Consider the following 18,447-nt stretch of genomic DNA (forward strand, 5'->3'; position numbering starts at 1 on the left):
TTCTGTTGCACAATCATGCTTCAGCATGGTTTCATGATTCCTTTGTGTTTGAAGAGAGCAAAAGTCATCATCCAGTTTGTGAATGGAAGGTGAGATATCTCTCTTTGCATTTCAGGTGTCTTCATCTGAGCTAGTCACCATAAGCTTCCTTTAAAGTCAGTGAAAAAACAGAGGCAATTCTAGACTGTGATGTTGATACTGCAGTAGGATGAGGTTAGTCACACTCTAGAAATGATGATATTTCTCTCTAACCATAAAGGAAATCTGTATGGGGTCACAGTCATAAATACCTGCATTTGGTTGAACAAATCTCACCCACAGTGTCCTGTTTCTGTCCTGCATAATGTTTACACAGAAATAGTTTTGAGCTGAGCGAAAGTTTTTTATTCTTCAGGACATCACGAAGCAAGGAGTGTAAATCCAGGCAGAGAGACATGCTTCTGTGGCTGTTCTGCTTCTGCCACCCAAACCTAGTCCGAGCTCTCTTGACTACCTGTATAGCACTGCACTATGCACCACCAACATGCCTTTTATTGCAGAACATGCATAGAAGTAATGTATCATTTCACATGTTAAGATTTTTTCACTGAGAAAGTTTTTGCCAAAAAAAATTAGTTGAACATTTCAGTTGAATTTTCTCAGAAAGTTTCTACTTTCCCAATAATGAAATATGAAGCAATCTCTTTGTTTTTTCTGTATCTGATATGTTATTATCTCTGTTTCACTGAAACCTGTTGCACTTCAGTTCTGGGGAGAAGTGACTTTAAAATGCGTCACAGAGATGGGCCTGTGATACATCTGATTATTCCAATAAAAATGCTGATCCATCTTCGCTGAGTGAAAACCCTCAGACCTTTAGTGTATAATACACATGTACAGAGGAGTTTAGTATAAGTAACTTCCCAGAAATTCATTTTTATTTAACTTTCAACAGCTACTACCAGTACTATGGAGATTACTGTTGAAACTAAGAATTAGAATTGTCTCTTTCACTTGCCAAACCTCTGTGCTTCCCGCAACTTAGTTGGTGGAGGAAGGTGCTAACTTGATTAAATGCAGAAGGTGAGAAAACAAGATAGTTAAGAATGAAGCAAAACCAAGGTATGGGGTGAGAAGAAAAATACTTTAGGGAGACATTGTGAACAGAAACAGGCAGGTAACAAGTGAGGATTTAACAGAAGGCTACATAGCTGGATGCACAACCTAAGTAAAAATGGGCAAGAAAGACAAAAATGAAGGGCGGGTGTATATAGTAGTTTGGGGCAGGGGGCAGAAAACAAAGTGGGGAGCAAGGGCTAAGATAAGGAGAGAGAAGCATCTCAGATTTCTAGAGCCACAGAACCTGGATACATCTCTGGCCACTAAACATAAGCACAACACTAACTTGGTAAGGGATGATTCATAAACCATTTGTTTAAACTTGGTTGTGCGAGGGTAACATTTCAATGTCAAGTTATTTCTGAATATGCATTTTGCATAGAAATCTTCTGCCTTAGTTTTCCATTTCCTGGTTTGTTACTTGATGCAGCAAAATGCAACAACCAAGACCCTTGTCAGCACACAGAACAAGAGCAAACAGGTTTTGTCCTTGCAGGTGAAAACATAGAAGTGAGACAAATTCCTATACGTTAGATTGAAAAAAGGCGCAGAAACATGCAGATGGAAACTGACATTGGACTGAAAATGCAAACCTATAGATTATTTTCTATACATTAGTTAAGGGGTACAGGAGTTTTACCTTTCATTCCTTTTGTAAAATTCCAGTACAGCCCTTCGTAAGTCTCACCAGAATATTTCATTCAAGTGAAAGCAAATCCAACTTTACTTCATCAGTCTATGATGTCTTTGAAAACTGCCTCAATCTTTCCATCCTAAGAGTACACTACCAACAGAGCCAAACTCAATAATACATAGCATGACTCCAGACAAAGCATATATCTTTGATCCAAAAAAAAAACGTATAATGGCACCAGTTGAGGTCTTTACTCAGAAACAGAAAATAGCATTTGCTTTCTTCTTGTGCTGTTTAATATTAGCCTGAATGTTTTCTTGGTTTAGTATAGCTTTTTTTTTTTTTCCTGTTTGCTGAAATAAAATCTGCAAAAAAAATCAACCTGCATTTTTCGCTTTCTCCAGCATTCAAACAAAAAGACGACAAAGCTCTCCTCTGTCCCAAATGAAAGCTTAGCCACCTACTTTAGCACCTGTATTTCGATTTCCTTCTCCCACCATAAAAGACACCTCTCTTGCCTTCTTCCTTTATACACCTTGCAGCTGAGCTGTAAATGAGCTCCAGATGAGTGAGCTCAGTAACCTGCTTTTCCTAAGCAGAAGGCTTCCTAGGAAAAATAGATTGTGTTTCCTAACTGAGCATCACTGTAACTGTTTTATGGAGAGTTTCCTGTGCTAGAACACTGCTCCAGACTACTCGGTTTTTACAGAAATCTGCTTTGTCAGAAGCCAGTGTATCAGTGTCTTGCAAACCACCTCCACGAGTTCAGCCTGCAGGCACTTCTAAGGGGCTAGAATCGTGCAAGGTGTGTCAGGCAGAAGAGCAGAAGACGTAACATATCTGGAACCTTGGCACAGTACAGAGAAACCATTCATAGACTGGCTCTAGTCTAGTCTTTCCTGATTAAAGAGGAGCCATGTGACTGTGTGCCCTAGCTAATAGAGTTCATGCTGGGCAGTCCACTGTGGTATCTGAATAGTGTTTTGTAATTTGGTGCTAGAGAGATGCCAGAAGTATGATTTATTGGGCCATTCTTCCACTTCAGTTACTATCAATCTTCAGTCCAATTCTTCTGTAGGATGACATGCAGGGACTGTTAACTGTGTCCAGATTTCAGAATTAAGATTATCATACCTTTAAATTGCTGCGTTTCATCTTGAAAGTGCCTAGTGTGGAAATGACCCTACCACTGCATGAGTTAATGACAGAGCTGTAGATCACAGTGGCATGGGACATGGCCTCTGGTGAGCTTCTTCATGACGCTGAGACGTGCAATGCCTCAGGATGCTCATGGGTGAGGCTGAGATGCAGCCTTCTTGAAATGATGTTTGGGGCTGGCCAGTGGCACCAGTGCAGAGGGCACCCACTGACCACGCACCCACCCGCCTGCCACCATATGCCATGTATCTGGGATGGCAGGACTGTGTCCTGGAAATCCCCAAACCTGCAGTGTCAGCCCATGGAGGTTGCCCAGGAAGAGCTTTATACCCCGGCATGTGCAAAGGAAACATCCGTTAAGAGGAGGGTTGGGAAGGAGGGATGAAGAGAGGGAAAAACGTTTATGTTTCAAAAAATGATAAGTATTGGTTTTCCTTTGTTCTTCTTCCTCCTCAATTGTTTGAGCTTTCTACTTTTTAAGGGAAATTCATTTCACAAACATGAAGTTTAGTCATGATTCTTCTCCGGTTGCCAAGGGGGAGGATATAAACACCACAAATTTTCCATGTTATTCATGGGATGAATCCCAACTGAAATTTTGCATCTATCACCAGTATTTGTAGATGAAATAAGTCTATGTTCAGTAGTAAAAGTGAGGATATGTCTACTTCGGTCTGAATGTTCTCACCTTTGGGAGTAAAATGTTCTTCAGGTAAAGAGTAATACACAAATTGACTGAATTTTTGAACAAATTTTAAAGGAGCTGAGGAGATGGATGTAGGCAACCTTCACCCTGTTAACCTACTCACTGTCTCTCAGCAGGACTGAGAACTTTCAGCAGATGAGCCACAAAAAAACAGTGTATAGCCAGATGGACATGCATTCCTACTGTAAACCCTTCACCTCTGATCTACAGCAGGTCTTTATTTATTACCACTCTATTTCCAAGCTAATGAGTCTTATAAACTACATTTGATTCTTTAAAAAACCGTATGAATCTTAAGATTCAATTGGAAGCTTTCGAAGCTTTACAGCATATAACTGGAGCTGATCTTATTCTTTATTCTTTAACCTAGAGGTCAAGCAATTATTACTTTCTGTCTCTTACTCTAATGTTGTGCTGGTCTGTTTTAGCCTGCCGAGTGTTGCATTGGTGGATTAAGCTTTTCTATAGTTTTTTATAATACATTTCTAGTCAAATCAGTAAAACATTTTAAATTAAGTGTATGATTTGCTAAGAAAACTGTTAATACAAATATCGGTATTTTCCAACCTAATGTATCAAACTTGTGATCCAGTCTGGTGCTGGTTTCCACCTTTCTGATTAGACCTAAAATAAAGAGACTAGTTTCTGTTGATTTTAAAATGAAGATACAAAAAATAAATCATTTTTCTCTATAAACAAGTTCTAATTTTTTTTTCAAGACCAGAGTAAAACATTATCTTCTAATGATAAAATTAGGCAGTTGTAAATGTCATCACTTGCATGAAAATGTGCAATGTAATATGTCTGGCAGTCAAAGAAACAGGTTTCCATGCTAAAGCCATATGGACTTATAGTAGGGGAAGGACTGGATTAACAGGAATAAATAATGTTTATTGGTTTGCAATCTACTTTTGTTATCTGACTTCTTGGACAACATCTGGATAAGAATATGATGAGAAGTATCTGGTGAAGGTTGTGTCAGTTGCTCTTTTTGTGTTATGGCTCCCTCATTTATGCACAGTAGGTGCTTTGTAGAGATGGATAGATGGCTCATGCTGTGGACTGAAACAGAGTAGATGGTTGTGTCTCCTGTCTGGCTTCCAATCTTTTTATTTTGCACGTTCCATCCTTCTTGTGTGTGTGTGGGCGCACGCACGCGCGTGCCTTTACATACACATATACAAAAAAACATGCATGTGTACACTGAATTTGTGTAGAGCTTGGAAAGAAGTATTGTAAATTGTAAAAGCAGAGCATAGAGGATGAAATGTTCATCACTGAGAAGTTTTGTGACCAGTATTAGAAAAGCAGTCTTACAGTGGGAGACCCTCTGCTATGCATAGTAGAGAGAAAAGATTTGAAAAAATAAATGGGCTACTGGTAACAAGAAAAGCAAGATTATATAACCACTGAGGAGGAATGGAAGGCAACATGGTATTACTTTTTAGCTTGTTCTCATTTGTAGTGATCTGTAAATTACACTGTGCCTGAAGGCATGCTGGGTACCCTGTAGGCACTTCCCAGAAAGAGTATAAAAAATACGTATAGACATTGCAAAACTAATAGGATTTACACTAAAGGGATGGTGAAGTAGAAGTGGTAACAGCAAGAGCACAAGCATACTTAGGCTTCTTGTGATCACGGCTCAAGGATTTTGCCTGGGGCAAAATCTTTTCAAGGGCAGTGCATGAAATACAGATGTTGAAGAGACAGGCACATGTAAAAGAGGAAGCAAGGGAGAAGTAAGGGATGAACAAGTGTCCAAGACATAGAAAATTAAAATGGTGATGATGAGAAGAGAGGCAACTGGAATTACATGAAAACATATTCAACAAATCACAGTGAAATCCAAACTGACAAAGCGAAAAATTTGTAACCAACCTAGCAGCAACCAAAGAGTAGTGCTGGGATCGACCACGTGGCAGAGGACCTATTTCACAGTGAGGCTATGTACTGTCCCACATGAATCACTACACCGAATTAATGGACTACTGACTCTAGCTGGGCTGGTTGACTAAGCCAGTTCATGGACCTTTACTTATTTTTAAGATAAAGGAGAACAAAGCAACAGTGGAGTATGAGGCATGTCACAGAGAAGTGAACAAAAGGCAGGAAATAACAAGCTGCTAAAATTAGGATATAAACAGGAAGTAATTTTAAGTGGTGAAACAGGCACTGTGTAGTCAAAAGAGAAGTATATGGGAGAATGTTTAAAAAACATGAAGTAATGAATTAAGTAGAGAGAATTTTATATGTGCTATAAAATCATGCAGTGGAGAAAAGAAAAGAGGAGACAAAAATGAAGTTGCTCATGAAAGGAATTTCGTTAATCTCCCTGGTACAAACTGTATGTTGCTCAGGCTGTTTTAAAATATATTAGCCAGTTGCATACGGAATTACACCCTATATAAATAAAGATAAGGCAGGCAGATCTTCCTAACAGAAGATTTCCCATCCTAATGAGGATTTACACAAAGGTGGTTATCACTAGTCTGCTGGAGATGAAGAAGCTCATGAATAGGTGCAGCCAAAGCACATGGTATGATCTACTCCCAGCCACCTGATTATCCCCCAGGGACTATTTCAGCCCAGGTGCAAATTAGAGCTTCTGAAAAACAGAAGAGTCCCAGAATAGCAGGTGGGCTTTATGTGTCCAGAATACACACACACAAAAAAAAAAAAAAAAAAGAAGGGGGGGGCTGTTAAAATAACACATCTGTGTTTCTGTTAAGTAGAAGGCAATGAGAAAAGCTTTAATCCATCTTTCAAAGGCAGTCAGAATCAAGCCTTGATAGAAGATCTAAGCAACTCCAGATATTCAAGTACAGAAAGTAAACAGAGAAAGATTGTATTTATCTGATGATTTGGAAGAAATAAAGATCAAGATGCTGGTGAGATGTATTCTGTATTAGGCAAATTTTACTTCCGCTTGAATTACTGGGAGAGTCTTACTGCCTGAAAGAAGATTTAGAATATTAAAAACCAATAGTCAGATCGTGCAGACATAAAAGTCAGTCACACAATTTCTTAAACAAAACATGAGATGTTAATCCAGGGAATTCTGGAGAGATTTCTCTGTCTTTGATTCCAAAAAGCTGTTGGGAAACCAGTCCTGAGGTTGTATTATCCATCAGAATTCTCAGAACTGAAGTAAAAGTCTTTTGCCAGAGCTTCCAGGATTGTTCTTAGGTCTTTGTATCTGCCACACTTCAATCTTGCTTTCTAAAACCATAAAGCAAGGGGGGGTTCCTGTTCTTTTTTTTTAGCATGCAAGCACTATTCAGTACCTATTCAACAGAAAGGTGAGCTAGGTGCTATTTCCGATATTGTAGTGCAAACCCATTGGCTCAAACATATAATGCTTCTGTGAGAGAAGGTAAAAGGTGAATACATTTAAACAGTTTTGAAAATGTGTAGCCTTGCATTTTACACTGCTTCTTGGGGGTAAGCAAGGGCAACTAGTCTGTACATACTCCTTTTACTTAATCTGCTCTGATTGCTGCCTAACTGGTAGCTATGTAATACTATAAAGACCTTGAAAAAAGATGAATGTTAAGTATTGTTAGAGGAAACAAGTGACTGTTGTTTCTAGCTTTGGCAGAAACAAAAATGCATTTTTAATATCTTTTTGTTTCATCTAAACCATTAGCGGAGCTTTTCCTTTTCTATCTGTTAAAAGTGCAGTTTGCATTTTGCATCATGCTAACACAAATTCTACAGAAACTTTACAATTAAAGTAGCTTGGCATTGCTGCAACATCCTCCAGGAGCTGACAATTCTATTGCTTTGTGTTGATGAATGGCTAAGCAATTCAAAACAGTATGGCTTTAAAATCTAACAATGAAACATGCTATCAACATAACACATGGTTAGAACCTTGAAATATAATGTAGCTAAGCCTTTAACATTTTCAACATTTTTTTTCTTGGTTTTGCAGTGTAGTGAGGGACTGCCACCTGGCAGAAGCAGGCTGCAGAAGTCACCATTCTCACTTCGCAGTCCAAGTGCATGGGCTGCAGAAAGCTCCCTTTGTTCCTTCCTCAAATGGGAATTAACAGTAGCAGCTTTTATAGCTCTGATACTGAGTGTAAGGCATAACAAGAAAAAACATGAAATGCCAGTGTATTCTGAGGCAAAATTATGCCTTGCAAGGAGATACATGTTTTAAAAATATAAATGCAATTTCAAAGCAAAGGGCCAAGAGTTAAATAAAAATGTCAAAATGCCTGCAAACTCAGATTTCCAGCTAAGGGGAAGGAGTTTTATAGATTGGGGAAGAGCGAAGACAAGAGGGGATTAAAAAGTAAAACGATCCTTTTACTTTTTTCAAAATTGTACAGATACACTTTCTGCACTCCTGTATCTTTTAAGATGATCAGCTTCTCAGTTCAGATGATCATCAGCTCCTATGTCAAAGTCTAAACCAACCACACGTGTTAAAAATGCAAGGCTAAATCCCATGCTCTGCTCGCTGGCACTGCTCTTGTTTCGGTGGCACTGGCCCAGTAACACCATCTGAAGATCTAACTGAGAGGCTGAGTGCAAGTGCATCAGCCTGAGGTTGGCACCACACTAATGCAATTTCACAGTTTCTCTTGCCCTCAAAGCCAGCACCAAGAAAGAGCTGCAAAAGAGGATGTAAGTTAGAGGTAGGGAAGCGCCTACAGCCTGAGCTGTCAGCTTTTGTCCACTACCACAGGTTTTGGGTGTGTACAGTTGTTGTGAATGCTGGATAATGCTGGACTATGTATGTATGCATGTGTGGCATACCAAGATCTATTTATCTCTTATCAAATAGTTTCCCCACACTTGCCAATGTGCTCTAAAGGAGACACCAAACTATACAGCAAAGCCTTTCTTCTGCTTTCCCCAATCATTAAGGAGTTTTAGTAAGTTCTACTATGATGTTTACCAAGTGTAAAAAGGCAAATATGAAAAAAAAAAAATCACATTCCAGGGCCTACAGAGCTGAGTGCTCCTTTTGGACACTGCTGCAGGTTCTTGTACTCGCTGAATAAGGCAGTAAGACTTCTGCTGCAAAGCAGAATGAGTGCGTCTCAGACCTCTTTGAAAAATGCTTAAGTCAGTCAGCATGTCAAATAGACCAGAGGTACAAATGTGGCTGACAGGGCTAAGGATCAGGCAAGACCCTTGGTTCTCCTCCCTCACCAGGAGCAGACTACAGCCACTGCAGGTTTTTCACTCCTTTCTGCCTGAGTTACTACAGAGCTTTCAGGAATCTGAAGAGTTGCAGAGCTGTTTCGCCACAAACTTGATAATCATAGAATCATAGAATAGTTTGGGTTGGAAGGGACCTTAAAGACGATCCAGTTCCAATGCCCCTGCTATGGGCAGGGACATCCCACTAGATCAGGCTGCCCAAGGTTCCATCCAACCTGGCCTTGAACACCTCCAGGGATGGGGCAGCCACAACCTCCCTGGGCAACCTGTGCCAGTGCCTCACCACTCTCATGGTGAAGAAATTCTTCCTTATGTCTTGTCTAAATCTGCCCCTCTCCAGTTTATACCCATTCTCCCTCATCCTGTCCCCACAAGCCTTTATGAATAGCCCCTCCCCAGCTTTCCTGTAGCCCCTTCAGGTACTGGAAGGTCACTATAAGATCTCCTCAGAGCCTTCTCTTCTCCAGGCTGAACAACCCCAACTCTCTCAGCCTGTCTTCATGTGGGAGGTGCTTCAGCCCTCCAGTCATCTTTGTAGCCCTCCTCTATACCCATTCCAACAGTTCCATATCCTTCTTACGTTGAGGATTCCAGAACTGGACACAGTATTCCAGATGAAGTCTCACAATAGAGGAGTAGAGGAGCAGAATCACCTCCCTCGCCCTGCTGGCCAAGCTTCTTTTGATGCAGCCCAGAATATGGTTGGTCTTCTGGGTTGCAAGCGCACATTGCCGGCTCCCATCGAGCTTCTCATCGACCAGCACCCCAAATCCTTCTGTGCAGGGTGACTCTCAATCGCATCTTCTCTCATTGTGTACTGAAAATGGGAATAATTAACTTACCCAAAGCTGGAAGCTAGAAACAAGGGTTATCTAGAAACACCATCCATGACTGAGATTTTCTTTTTTGTTGTTGAGTATGACTCTAATGATCAGGGTTTTTTACCACTAGCTGACACTTACTTAGTCCTTTCTCAGGAGCTGAGTCAGCTACAGGGATGGCTCTGCTCTGCTGGCTTTCACTAAGGAAGCCCTATGTGAGTCTAACAGGTAGTAGTACTTTGCTTGCCCAGATAGTAAGTAACCCAAGCCAAGAATTCTTTTTTTGTAAATCTCAGCTTTTGGAAGTGGCACATGTACATTCGTGATCTTTCTTTCTGAGCCTCAAAGCTTTTTGCACCCTTCTCTTTTCCGTATAATGATTGCATATATTGCCCCATATATCACTTAGCACTTACAAAACCACTCTTGACTAGAGCAGATTACATCTAATCATTGAAGTTTTTAGAGAAATATTGACAGCATTTCCTTTTTTAAATTTTGCTTTTCATTTGAAGTATGAGCTGCAGTAGATTTCTTCAATCCTTTTTTTTTAAATCAAAAGCTAAGTAAACACACAGCAATGCAAAACTCCTACACTGAGAGGGGGGAAGGGAGAGAGAGGGAGAGAGGATGGAAAAGAATTTAGGAAAAGAGTGAATTTTCTGTCCACATTTTGAATCTCTGGCAAATAATTTGTTGCAGCTTTAATTTCAGCCTAATCTGATTCAAATTATATGCTTTTTCATTATACGGCTGCCTCATAATCAAGTGTTTATCTCTGTACCCCTATGTATTTTGTATACATACTGAAGATGAAGCTTTATTGCATGCCTAGCCATTATTGGATTAAGAGCTGGGGGAAGGAAGGCTGAAGATGCTTACGCTCAGTGTGTTTTGATGACTCATTTGCACTGAAAAGTTGCCAGATATGCATCATTTCCATTTGCTGGGAAATGCTGTTTCAGTCAACTGAAATTGGTTTTGATCTAGGGTGGGGGTCTTCAACCTACAAGCAAATGGAGACCACATGGTAATCATGTCAGTGCCGGAGCCAAAAATGCTGCTGTTTTAAGAAAAAAAGAGAAGCAAAAGGCAAGAAGCTGTGCAGCTACAATCTGTTTACATCTGGAGTATAATAAAAGAGATGGTGAAGACCACAAAAGAGATGGGATGAAACAAGAAAAATTAACATGTATCATCTTCAAGTGATCAAAACCAAAGCACCTTAATATCAGTACTGCCTTAAGTAGAGTAATAATAAATAAAACTTTGCAAAGGTAATTTAGGTAGGTGGGAAACTGGAGCACTTTCTGGTTTGGAAGGAATACATGGATTTTACATAACCTCTGTTCTTCCCACTATCTTGAAGATGAAGATAAGATACTTGTCACAGATCTAATTTCAAAGAATTTCTGAGGCATTTTTATCGCACTACTTTTAAAGAGGTGGAGCTGCTAGTGGTTTTATAATGGAAACATTTGCTATTTACAGACTTTAATTTAATTGCTTAATTGCTGTTTCAGAGTGCAAAGGACTGGAATGTGAGCCAAGAGTAATTTTTCTCAAAGAAAATATTTATTAAAATAAACTCAAGCTTTCACCATATCATGCAAACTGGAAATTAAAGCAGAGCTGGTTAAGGAAACCAAGTCCACTGCTCAGCCGCACTTGAACAAGAAAACAAAGAAGAAGGTACCTCTTTGAGTTTCCTGCATGCCCCCAACAGCCCATCCTTAATTTTAGTGACTATGTAGGAAGAAGTCTCGACAGTTTTCTACCTCTTCAGGAATGTTCATTAATACCAACTGTAAGTTCCTTAGGGGAAACATACTTTACCTGAATAGTTAAGAGCAGGTCAGGGAAAGAATTTACAGTGCTGCCTAAGGTGCATACGTGTTTAGTGAAATTCAGAAAGTGATCTAAATGGGTGCTGTGTCTAACTTCTTTTGACTGTATTATCTTACTAGATGCCTTACCTATCAAAAATGCATACCTAAATCTACACAGGTAGATTTGCATGTGATTGCAGTAATATTCTGATGGTCGTCAGCTAAGAAAAAAAATCATATCTATCACGTTTTCAATGCAGGATAATAATATCTAAGCCACAAATAGCATTGTCTAAAATAAAGCCTTCTCTGTTCAGATTCCTAGTTTAACAGTTTACAGCTGCCTGTACATATTAGAGATAACAAGAGGAAAAAATAGATGTGTGGAAATCAGACACGTTGTAGAGGTAGAGCTATCGTATTTCACGAGGCGACGTCATTAAGTTATCCTTTCTTGGTTCTCATCTCATATGACACACAAGCATGTGAACATCCAGCCATCATGAACTTGGGTTTGAATTTCTCACATCCTCAGCTGGCATTAGGTGGGGGAATACAGGTGATTCCAAATAGGTTATTCATTGCTTCTTTTCTTTGGGGAGCTTGATTTTCAAAAACTTGTGCAGGTTTTATCTTCAAGCGTTAGAAGCTCGAGTAGTATGCTCACTTACTAAAGAAGTTTTTAACACACCAGTACAAAGTGTTATGATAATAAAGTAAGTACTATCTCGTACCTCTTTGCTATAATAGATTCTAGGAATGAACAAATTGACATTTGAAGAGTCTAGTGGGTCATCTAACCCATCCGTGGAAAATGCAAAATTAATAACTATGAGCACTTGGATATTATCCTGAGAATAAGCTCAGGAACAATAAATAATTTATAGCCTATTTGTAGTTGCGTGTCTTTCATTCTTATAGATACATTTGGTACAGGAACAGAATGTAATAGTGCAAAAAGTACAATGAGAATGGTGACAAAAAGCTCATCTCCAGTGTTGTCTTTGGACACAGTTGTTTGTGCCAGGCTCTGCATTACTCAGCCAATTCTCACTCTTGCACATTCAGGCATGAGGGCCACTGCTTGCTATTTCACCATTCCACACCTCCCCTAAAGAGCTGAGAAATTTTCTGTTTGATATCAGATCTGTCCCCACCTCAGAAAAACTCATCCTTCATTTATTCTTCATCTCTCAAAATGTTATCCAAATGTGCCACATTACTGCTGCTGTGCAGAGCAATGGAAAGATTGGCAGGCTAAAATCCAGTTTTTCCAGTGGATCTTATCTGCAGTCTACAGACAGACTGCTGAACTCTGGCATGCACCCTGACCCCCTGGCATCCGTGAGGAACATGTCACCTAGCTATGTCCCTCAAAAAGCCTTTTCCTCTTGGAAGCAAGCTGTAAATTGTAGTGCATCTGAAATGACATAGTGAACTGTTCAGGCTTGTACTCTGAAGCGCTACTACGATTGTAGGTGCTGTAAAATAGATGTTTTATACATTAAATAATTCTTTTAATTCGAGTTTTATGTTAATTTCTTCCACTTCATTGCTATCTACAGGAGGATCTCTTGTCATTAATTTTATAACAATGGCCTTGTTGCTCTGTGTTTTTATTAGTTCTGAAGTCGGCATAAAATAAAATATGTTTACACCGTACAGAAAATGGAAAGAAAGACTTGAATACAAAGAAATTATGTGAAGTCTAGCTAATTACTATCTGTAAAACATGTAGGTTTGTAACATGAAAGCAGTGCAGGAAACAGCGAATCATAAAGCAGGAGAATAGCTGGATATAATACCCTGCATGCAGCATTGTAACTATTTGAAAAACAGACAAAGGACACTAACAATTTGGCATAATAATGCGTCTTTCTAATGCACTGGAACCGAAACTTTACGTAAAGAAACAAAAAATTCTTCCTAAACATGGGCCTGCAACTCTGTACAGACTCTCACATTATGCATAAATGAATCGACTGGCCACAACCCAAACCACTGTGATTGGGGATTTAGGGAAATATGGCATAATCACTCTTTTTCCTTGCTTAACTTGTGATAATTTGGTGTTGAAAAAATGCCTCTCATTGTGTCTTGAAGTCCATGATTGATATTTACAAAATTGTTGATTGCAACATCTTGGATGTTTTGTTATGTTTAGTTTTAAATGTCTCTGAACTAAAGGGCAAAAGAAAGTTTGCTATCATCTCGTGCACGCAAGCCTTAGATCTGTGGTAGGATGGTCCCAAACTCTTACAAAAATGAAGGTGCATAATGCTGAAGAAGACAGGGCACACAAGTCCTGAGAGTCAGGGTGCACCCAGGCTATCAGAAGCATGAGGACTTTGCCAGTGAGACTGTGACCACAATGCCTGGAGTGGTGCCATTTCTGTATAGACATCTGTGATTGTATTAGGATCTGATGGTGCTCATAATCTTGTACACAGGGATGGGTCAAGACGTGACCATGGCCACCACTACTCATTTTCAACTGTACTTGGGAGCATACTATTGTAACACTGGCTGAATTTTGCCTATCCCTCTTGAGCAAGCAAAGCACCAGCAGCCAAATGCCTGCAGCCAGAGCTGCCTGCAAGACCCCAAAACATTGCAGCTCATAACAAGGATGAATGCACTAGGATTCCACTCATGTTGTTTAAGCATTGCTTAATAAAAAAAGAAGCTATTCCATAGTTTAAAGAAAACATTGCCAATTTTGAAGCTTGATCTGGAGATTATTTTGTTCAAATACCTTCAGCAATTTTTCAGTGATGCAGAGGGCAATTAAGTCTAGAAAGGAATTGCCAAATTCTTTATTTGTCTTCCTACTAAGGAAACCTCTTTTCCAACAGCAATTACTGCGCTACTTTAGAATATTTTGCAATGCCAGACATAAGGTGGTGTCATCAGCAGATGACAACAGCCATCTTGAAAACTTCTCACATTTCTTTTACAAAGTCCTCACTTCTGGAAAAAAAGATTTAATATTTGGAATTCAGCTGCGATGTTCCTTTATATGACTAAGTGACTTAGTTGAAGTAGGAGGCACTGCATTTACAATTGCAGCTTTGAAACAATTGGCTTTTGCAAAGCAGAGATAAAGAAGCTAATGCTTGTCTTAAAGTTTTGGATGTTTTTTATTATTTTGCTCATGAATGTAATAATTTTTTATTAACACTGGATGACAGAAAATATATAGCTGGCTTTTTAATACCAGCACTAGAAGAATATACTTGCAGGATGACAGTCTAACTTTATTTCTTGACATGCATTTTATTTAGGGAATGAGACATATATAGCCCCTCAGCACCTGCTGTCTTGAGACACACCAGGCATTTATGTCAATTATTTAGGGTTCCCCTTTAGGCTCTAAAGAGCAGTTCTTCCACATCAGAATCCCCTTACAGCCTCATTCAGTTTTTGTCAGATTCTCATCTCAAACTCCTATTGCAACTGCTTGTCCTGGAGAGGTCAAGAGGTAAGGAACATCTTGCTTTCTCTGCTAAGGAGCTCTAGGTCTGGAATTCAGGCTCAGAAAATGTGTCATTCTTTTCATTTCATCACATGTTCCTATTTGTTTAATGGAGTGTTCAAAAGTCAGCTGCACCAGCACACCAACTGACTTTGCCATTGTGTAATCATTGTGGAGGTCTACATAAACCCGCCAGAATGATTTCTGAAGTCCTCTAAAACTGATTTTGACAAGTTTGTTCAAAACAAAACAAGGAGCATATCTTTTTTTTTTCTTTATAGAATTTTAGGTGGAAATTCTCCCAACTAGAAACTGACAATTACTTTATAAAAAGTGTTTCAACTTAACAAACAAAAGCACATTCATAGCAACTAGCGTTTAAGTAAGAGTAGCTTTAGCGAAGGGCTCTGGTGACACTAGCTGACTCACTAGGAGCTCAGGAATCAAAAATGGTTCCTGCTCTTCTGCCATAATGATGTCAGGTCCCAGCCCTGCAGACGAACTGCACGCTACCTCTGCGGTACCACAGCTACAAATTTGTTTTACATACTGTAGATGTACGCTCACAGTGGATCCAGTTTCTGGTTCTACTTTAGAGGGTCTTTAGTCCTAGCCCCAGTGTTCCATGCATGAGGTCAGAGGACAACAGCAGGCTGTATGCATGCTTTGCGGTGCAGATTATTATCTTGAAAAAAGGTTATAGCACAAAGCATTGGTGTTGTGACTATGTGTAATTTAAGAACATCATTTCAATCTTTCACAGAGCAGTAAATATTGGTAAACCTTTCTAAAATAAATCCTAAAAGATACACAGTATTTCTCTGAAAACGGTTTCTTTACCATTGTTATTCCACTTGTAGGAAAAAAATGGCTGTAACTTGCTTCAGAGAGGCGCTAAGGGCAGATCTGCATTGACTGCCTCTCACTGTTGTGCTCAGCAGCTGCTGGTCCTCAACTAGCTCTGAGTTCTTCTAGCATATTTTTGGATGAGCAGGATGCATAACTTTATAAAGAAAACATTTGCCAGACCACACATCATTTCATTTTTGCAGACCTTATGTTTAATAAACTATTACTTCTTCCACAACACTGTAATATTTTCCACAACACTTCACTTTTCCAAAGCATTGTCCAAACCTCCTCTGGGCTCTGCAGCAGCCAGTACTGAAATTCTCACATGATTTATTTTCCCAGGCACCTTTAGTTCTCTCATGGATATTAAAAGAGCTAGAGTTTTAAATACACACACACATAAAAAAGAAAATATTTTTTGACAGTTACAGAAGAGTCCTACTATTTGTATTTCTTTCCTATGTATGATTCATCATCTTTATTTTAGTATGGAGTTAACTTAATAACCTGCCTGTTTCCTTATGTAAGCATATGTCCCCTTTGCCTTTGATTTCCTACTTATTCTGTTCCACTATTAGTGCTTCTTTAAATAATGGTGATATAAAAAAAAAAATTTAAGATCTGCCCATCAAAAAATGACTGTGTTGCATTGTTGTTCTTCAACTATGTGCGAGTAAGGAAGCACAAAACAAAAAATGCAAATACAGATGTTGAAAGTACTATGCCAGTTTTCTGGACTGTACAATTTAATTTTAGATGTTTTTATAATTGTATTTATAGACAGGAAAGGTTAGTTCCTTTTTTCAGTAAAACATTAAAAATCACTTTAATAAGACAATCTTTAAAACAGTGTCAAGTAAGGCACTTCAAAGTAAACTTTTTATAATTTTAATGTCCCAAATCAGACACTTCAGGAATTTTTTTAAATCTCCATAGTTTGCCAAAACCCATATCCACCAGTCATTTCAGGTATGTCTGAAATTTTCTGAGACTGTATGAGGAACCTCCACTTAAGTGTCGAGAAACCTGCCAACCTTTTGTCACCAAGGTCTGAATTGTCTTACTTGAAACTGTCATATAAAGTACTAGTTGTGTAAGACTAACTTCTACCTATGGAGGTTACAAGCAACTAAAAAATGCTTTAGGAACTGTACTCAGATTTAGTGACTGCCTGAGGATGTATATATTTTAAGTACTACTGAGTGAGTCAACTCATAGAATTATGAAAACATTGGTCGGAAGGGACCTCTGGAGGTCATTGAGTGCTCTCTCCTATCAGAGCCAGCAAGGTTCTTCCTTATCAATATCTATGTTTGATGAAGATAATATAGCATTTCCTCTCTCAGTAAAAAAAGATGTAAACTGGAACATCTGACGTTTCGATTGAGTTGATTCTGCACGTCACAGGATGAGATCAGCCCCTTTGTGTGAGTTCAGCAGGTGTCAGACAAACCAGCACATGAGAACAACGCACAACCTTATTAGATATTTAAAGTTCTGAAAACTCAGAATATAGTGAGTAGTTTCAGGGATTAATTATCCTCATTATATAAACTGTGCCTCTTATTTTTATTCTAAATTCTTCTGGCTCTAGTTCTCCAACACCACATTTTGTTATGCAAGTGTTTGCAGGAGCAATCCACCATAACTACTTCGTGTTTCTGCTCTTATAGTACCAGACAGCAAGATACCTTTTTACATTCCTTATCTTGTGGTCACAGTCCTATATAAACCAGAGACTTGTCTGACTGTGGTTTGTTGGATAAATACCCCTCCATCAGAAATATTAACACACAAGTCTGCCACGATCGCACTCACACACACACGTGTGCACACGCATATACTGACAGGCACACAGGTATTTATTTTTCTAAATCTCCTTAACAAGTGAAATTAATCTAACAATTTATAACTTTCAAGGACAGATTTTTATGCATTTTACTATGTCAAATATCACATTTTATCATTTGCAAAACTACAGACTATCAAACCATAATAACGACACACACAGTAATCACACGGGAGTATTTTCATTTGAAAAAATATCTTTTATCTTTTTGTCCCCCTGCACTATTATAGAACAGATGTCATGGGGCTGACTCAAGTGATTTTCATCTTAGAATTCAAGTTAATACCCAAATAACTTAAATTAGTATTTTTGCTGAGGAAGAGTCAGCCAACTTGTCCAGCTCTCACTGAAGGTGCTCAATGGAGGTGTTAATTTCAAAACCAGGAATTTTAGGTCTGTCGTAGAATCATAGAATAGTTTGGGTTGGAAGGGACCTTAAAGATCATCCAGTTCCAACCCCCCTGCCATGGGCAGGGACATCTCCACTAGATCAGGCTGCCCAAGGCTCCATCCAACCTGGCTTGAACGTCTCCAGAGATGGGGCAGCCACAACTTCCCTGGGCAACCTGCTCCAGTGCCTCACCACTCTCATGGTGGTCTATGTGGATCTTGCATCTCCCATGAAAAGCAGATACAGTAGGGACATAAGGGAGCTGAATGACAAATGGAAAGGTAACCACCTGCTAGTATCACCAATAAAGCCTATTCTCTACATTACTATTGCTAAAGCTACTTAATTCAGCAGCTTAGCTCTCAGCAGTGTATGAAATATCACACTGTCTTTGTACCTTTTATTTAGACATGCGCAAATGCTAAAGAATATATTGACATACATGTTAACAAC

The sequence above is a fragment of the Cuculus canorus genome, chromosome 1 (genome assembly GCF_017976375.1).
Source record: "Cuculus canorus isolate bCucCan1 chromosome 1, bCucCan1.pri, whole genome shotgun sequence".
In the NCBI taxonomy this organism is placed as follows: Eukaryota; Metazoa; Chordata; class Aves; order Cuculiformes; family Cuculidae; genus Cuculus; species Cuculus canorus.